We start from the raw sequence: 6,761 nt of genomic DNA on the forward strand, positions 1-6,761 counted from the left end.
GTCGCCATGTCCAAGAGGGTGTGCAGGAAATTCACATTTACTGAGTGCCTACTATGTGTCTGTGCTATGCTGGTTTCATCAGCTCGCATTAGTTCACTTAATCCATCACAACCATGAGAGATGGATGTTACTGCACCCACTTAATTGAAGCGGAAACTGAGATCAGAGAAGTGAAAGATTTTGCTATGAAGTAAAGTGTAGTTCCTTCATAGACTTGCCAGGGGAGTTAAACGAGGCAGGTTTGCCCACATCCAGAGCATATTAAGTTTGATATATTACAACTACTGTTAGCGGAGTCCAAGGCCCCAGAGTCAATAAGCGGCAGAGGCAGGATTTCAGCCACGGACCTGTTCCATTTCTCACAGCACAGCGGCTGAGTAGTTCTGTGGGGACCCCGGTGGAACCAGCCCAGGCACAGAGCTCGGAGCCCCCACCCACATCTAGGAGCCAGCACTCACACCCCACACTCCAGTCGCACTGCTGCACTAACATCCTGGCTTCAACAGGCCTCCCTGCTTCCCCTGAGAGGAAGGAGTGGGAGCCGATTCTCTCCTGCCCCAGGTGAGGAAGCAGCTCGCCCAAAGGCGGAACCTAAGTTAGAGACAGAGCCAGGCATGGCCCCTGGTTCCCCATCTCCCTGCCTAAGGCATTTTCCTCTTGCTCAGGGGAGTGGAGATCAAGATAGGTGTGACTCAGGTGGGGACAAGCTGCCTAGAGCTAGTGCTGGAGTGCCAAAAACGGTGGGTAACCTGAGGGTGAAGGCTGGGACCAAGGGCCTGACTCCTCAGAACCACTGTTGGTGGGTCCCCTGGCTGACTCTGGGTAGGCCCAGCACCATGAGGGCCCCCAGCTGGAGCCCAGAGGTTTTCTGGGTTTACCCTGCCCATGGTAGGGACAGCCCCGCCTCTTTTGAGCTGTTCATGCCTTGGATAAGTTTCTTAACTTCTCTGTTGCCTCATTTGTAAAGTGGAGATAAGTAAAAAAAAAAAAAAATGTAAATCAAATCAACTGATAAGGAAGGAGCTCTGAGAATATCATTCATTAAAAGCAAAAATGCCGAACAGTTTTAATATAGTATGCACCAAACCAAACTTTTAAAAAGAGATATCGCGTGTGTGTACTCGCTAGTGTGTATGCACAGATTATATCAGAAAGCCCGCAAAACAGCTGAGACAGTGTTTCTCCTCTGGGGAGTAGGGCTGGGGCTGGCGTAGAAAGAAGAGTTAGTTTTCATTGAATACAATTGGTACTGTTGACCCTTGAATAACACAGGCTGAACTGTATTGCTTCATGTAGGTTCACTTAGGTTCAGTTATATATGGAATTTTTTCACCTTGTAAACAAAGTAAACTTATGGTATTGATAAATACAATACAATACTGTAAATGTATTTTCTCTTCCTTATGGTTTTCTTAGTAACACTTTCTTTTCTCTAGTTTGCTTTATTGGAAGAATACAGTATATCATACATATACCATGCAAAATAATATGTTAAACAACTGTTAGGTTATCAATAACACTTCTGGTCAACAGAAGCTATTGTAGCTTCTAGTATAATAGAAGCTAACAGTAGCCTATTTGTAGTTAAGAGGGGGGGTCAACAGTTATATGTGGATTTTCAGCTGCACATGGGATCAGCCTCTCTAACCCTCACATTGTTCAAGGGTCAACTGTATTTGAATTCTTTACTTTATGCAGGTTTTATTTTCTTCAGTTAAAATAAAAAAAATTTTTTACACTGATTTTAGAGAGAGAGGAAGGGAGAGAGAGAAACATTGATAGGTAGCCTCTTGTACAGGCCTGGACTGGGAATCGAACCTGCAACCTAGGTATGTGCTGTAACCGGGAATCGAACCTTTCAGTTATGGGATAATGCTCCAACCAACTGATTCACACAGGCCGGGGCTAAAAAAAAATTTTTAATGGGGTCCATAGTAATTACATTATTGAGGTTGACTCAGGATTAAATTAATACATGTAATACAAGTAAGGTGCTTAGCACAATGCCTAACACAGAACAAGTACTCAATTCCACATATTTATGGAGCAAGTGGTTTTTCAACTGGTCCCAATTTTTATTTCCCCTACTGTATATATACCTTTGCTGTGGCCAAAGGACTTGCTTTGGCCAGCTGGATGAAGGCAAGCTCTCTTGCATTCCTGCCTTTTGCAGAACATGCCTTAGGTAGCAGCTGGTCCAACGGGGGTGAGACACATGTGGAGCAGATTTGCACCCAGTCCACAGTTCAGAACCAAGACCAGCTGAGCCCAGGCCAGATCAACCAAAACCCAGTCAGCCTACAGGAAATACTTATTGTTGTATGACCCTGATTTTTGGAGTGGTTGTTATACAGCATTATTAGACAAAAGCTGACTAATACAGTCTATGTGCTAAGCACAGTGGTGAGCAGAAACAGAAATAGTCCCTGCCCTTACGGAGCTTGTACTTCTAATGATGAAAGGGCCATGAGAGCATTTAATGGCAGGGAGGTGGGGAGGGTTGAGCTAGGCAGAAGGTCAAAGAAGCTTTCTTGAGGAAGTGACTCTTTAACTGAGACCCTGAGCATGAATAGTTACCAGGTAAACCCCTGCAGACAAAGAAACAGAATGTGCAAAGGCCCTGAGGCAGGAAGGGACCCTGGCTCCTATAAAGGGTTGACAGTGGCTGGATAACAGAGAGACAAATATGAGATGAGGTAGGGGTGCAGAGCAGGCAAGGAGTTTTTGAAAGCAATGGGAAACTATGGAAGGGTTTGAGAAGAGGCTTTGGTGGGAGGAAAAAGTGGACATGATTAAATTCATTTTGGAAGAGGTCATTTGGACTAAGGTTATGTACACACTGGATGCTATGTCAGTGGAGGTAGTATGAGAACAACATCTGTGCTTGTTTCTGTATCTCTGCCACATTTCTGTCCATCTCTATATCTGTCTCCCTGCCTTTGTGTCCAGCCTCAGAAGCTCCTGGCCCCAGCCTCTTCCCAGATCACTGCGGTCCTTAAAAACTGTACGGCATGTGTATGTCCTTTGCATTTCCCAAACTCTTGCCCACTCTCTGGGTATATCCAGTCTCACTAGGCAGGGCTGGGTGTGCTGGGCCCAGGCTGGTATCTCTGGATTGGCAGAGGCTAAAGCCAGCTCCCAGGGCTCCGGAGTCTGAAGCTGGGTGAGGACTCCTCCCAGATGGGGGTGAGGAGCAGGAGGCACAGAAGACCCTGGCATCCGCAAACCTCCCATCAGTGCAAATCAATGCAAGATTAAAATTCATGATGGTTCCGGGGCACAACTGCAAACAATTTGTTCAGTAAACTTTGCTCTAATTGGCATTCGTAGAATCTCCAGTTAATCAGGCCCCTTGGGCTCTGTGGGGTTTGGATGCTCTGTCTCCCCACGACAGGACAGGGAGCATGCATGGGTGGGAATGAGAGGAAGGGGGAGGGATGATGGTCAGATGTGAGTATCTGTAATTCTGTGCCTGGGTGTGTCTTGCTGTGGAGACCCAAGTGCCAGACTGCGGTCTCACAGGTGACTGCCCAGGGCGGACATCTGTTCCACTCCAAGTAGGTCTGTGTATGTTTGGGGCAGATCTGCCTGAGTGAGAGTCTGTGGGCTAGTCTGTTGGGGAGTGTCTGTCCAGGCGTGTGCCTAGAGTATGCAGGTAATGCATATCTGTTGGGGTATGTGTCTAGGTGGTGAAGGTGTGCATCAGTCAGAGTGTGTGTTGGACCTGTATCTCTCAGTGTTTGCATTGGTGCCTGCAGGTGGCCATCCAGACGCATTGGTAGCACACATTTGTGAGTCAGTAAGGTCTGAGTCTCAGTGTGGAGGCTCTGGCTTCAAGAGATAGTAATCGGTGATGATCGAATTGGCTCCTGGACTCTGAATCTCCTGCGCATGAGTCCCTGGTCTATCTATGTAAGCTATCACCAAAGAGGGGCCCAGCCCATAGTAGCATCCCCTTACCCCAAGCCCTCTACCCCTTTCACGAGGACCCTGTTTCCCATCATGCACCACAGGCCCAAGATGCATGGCCTAAATGCTTCTGTGGATTCTGCTGAAGAATATCAATGTCCTCAAATATGAAGAGAATGCACATTAAGAATCACAAGTAATGCAAGCTTAATTATATGTCTACAAAATGTAACATCGTGCCAACTACAAAACTGCTCAACTCATATGGTTCTACACAAATCATATGTAATGAGATCTGACTGTGTTTTATTGTGTTTGATATTATGGGAGGCATAGCCTCCAGGAGTAAGAAGAACCAGGAAAGTCCAGGGATGACCCTGGCTAGTCCCTTGAGCTCTGGCAGGGGTGGTGCGTAGCCCTCTCTTTTCTGGTTCCCAGTTCTGCGCATTCCCATAGGGAGGTGTCCTCTGTACTTGGGCAGTGATGGGGTCACCTTGGCACACTGTCAGACCCCGACACACAAAGACTGGAAAGCATAGCGCGCATGTGTGAGCGTGTGTGTGTGTGTGTGTGTGATGGCCTTTGAGTGCCAGGGCTGCCTGCAGCTCATGTCTCTGAATGGGTTTATAGGTTTATACCCAGACACAGAGAGGAACTGCAGTGCTTGTGTAATTGGGTGTAAGGGACTGTGTCTTATACACAGATGGCATGATGCTTCTGTGTGTGCATGCATGTGTGTGTGCATGCCCAGACAGATAACTTGCTTGAGCATGAAGGCATTTAAGGGAGGTGTGCTGGCGGGGGTGTGTGTGTGTGCATGTGACCCCCCCACCCCACCATCCCTCGCAATCACTCTCCCAGCAGGAGTAGCTCTTGCCCCAGGCCTGCCCTCACTGTTTCAAGCATCTGCTGCTTCCCCTCAGATTTAACCCTCTGCTCCAACTTCTCATTTTCCTGCTAGGGGGTCGTGGGCTGACTGGGGTGGGGTCTCTGGAGGACAGTGCCCTCAAGAGGCAAGCTTATCTTTCACAGACCCCTGCCCGCACCCCTTGATTACAGGGATTCCTCTTCTTTCTTGAGTTCCCAAGGCTGTGGACAATGGGGACTGTGTGACTGGGTATGTATCTGTCGGTTGTGTGGCTGTGTGTGTTTGTGCGTGCATGCATGTGTATGTGTTTTTGGGGGGTGCTTAGGCTAGAGTGTGAATAGTTCAGAAGCTCTGTGACAGGGCCTTGGCTGTCTGGGAGGGGTGGGGTTGCTCCTGGTCCCAGCATAGGGGTCCTGAGCCCCTCTGGCATAGGGAAGGGCCAGAAGAGCCTGAATTGCACGTGGCAGAGATGTGGCTTTGCCCAGCTAGGGAAGTCCTAGGCCCACCCTAGGCTTATCCAAGGGCACCCAGGGAGGCTCAGCTTTGGCAGATGACAGGTAGCCCCTTCCACCTGCCAGCACTTCAGCAGAAGTTGTAAGGAGAGGGGAAGCAGGGAGACAGATGAGAGACGGGCAAACAGGGGAGAGAGTTAACCCCAGAGGACCTTGGTCTGCACACCTCCCTGCGGCCAGGAGGAAGAAGTGGGCTCCAGGAGGCCCAGGTGTCCCCCAGGGGAGGGGCACACACAGGAACCCAGGCCTGGGGCAGGTGCACGAACAGCCCCTCTCCCAGATGTGCACTCCGAGCTCTTGTGACTGTGGAAGGACTCTATGCCACAACACAAATCTGCAGACCAGGCCAGGTGGACGCAGGGACATCAGTCACCAGCACCTGGGGATGTGATTATGAACAAGACCCAGACTAGCCCTCATGGAATAGCAGGCTGCTGGGAGGGGCAGGGGAGTAGCCAGTACTGGGGAGGGGGAAGCTTAGGGCTGTGGCCACTAGAGGAGGCACCTGACCCAGCCCAGGGAAGCCTGAGGGAAAGCTTTTGAAGGAGGTGACACTTCAGCCTGAATATAATAACATGAATTATTATTTGTAATAAGAGTAACAAATAATAGTGATACTGAGTAACCTACCACATGCTAGTTAAAGTATCCCATTTATTTTTTTATAACTGCCCTGTGAGTTAGGTACTGGAACCCCCATTTTACGAATGAGGAAACTGAGGCCCAGAAAGGAGAAGTTCTTTGTCCAGGAACTAGTAGCTAATGGGTGACAGAGCCAAGATTTCAAGTTCACCAAAATCTGAGCTCCAGGATAAGCCTGCTGTGGTCCCAAGTCACCATTCCTGACTTCGGCAGCAGTAGCAGCAGCAGGACAGGCCTCTGAGCACCCCCTGGCCCTCAGAGGCTGGCCTGGTAGCCTGGACCAGGCGCATATGGGCAAGGAGCAGTCAAAATTGGGAAAGGCAGATGCCCATGTTTGCAGGAACCGACATCTACCTGGCCCTGTTTACATTTGCTTTTTGGTTGAAAAAGGAAAGGGCCCACGTTTTTATGACACCAGCTTGTGATTCTATTTTCTGTTTAAATTCTGGGTGAGGGAAAAATAAGAGACATCAGAGAAACCTTCAGAATCTCATTTGGAGAGTCTGAGCTGCAGATAAATGAGCCTTCTGCAGAAACGCTACATCAAAGCAAATTTTCTCAGCTGTATTTTCTTTCTTTTAATAGGGCCATTTACTACATTAATATTCCAGGAAGTCATTTTAATTTTGTGTTTATCATCCATTGGGAAAGTTAAACAGGATCAATATGTAACCAGTGGTGAATTGGGGGGATCTTGGGGGAGAAAGGGCATGTTTGGAGGCTGTGGTGATTCCACAACAGGGAGTCTTTAGGAGAGAGGAGGCGGCCAGGGAAGAGAGGAAGGGGTGGAGTGGGGAGGGAGGGGAATCGTGGGGGAGTTGTAAGGTGGT

Source organism: Furipterus horrens, unplaced genomic scaffold (genome assembly GCF_987537825.1).
Source record: "Furipterus horrens unplaced genomic scaffold, mFurHor1.1.pri manual_scaffold_10, whole genome shotgun sequence".
Classification (NCBI taxonomy): domain Eukaryota; kingdom Metazoa; phylum Chordata; class Mammalia; order Chiroptera; family Furipteridae; genus Furipterus; species Furipterus horrens.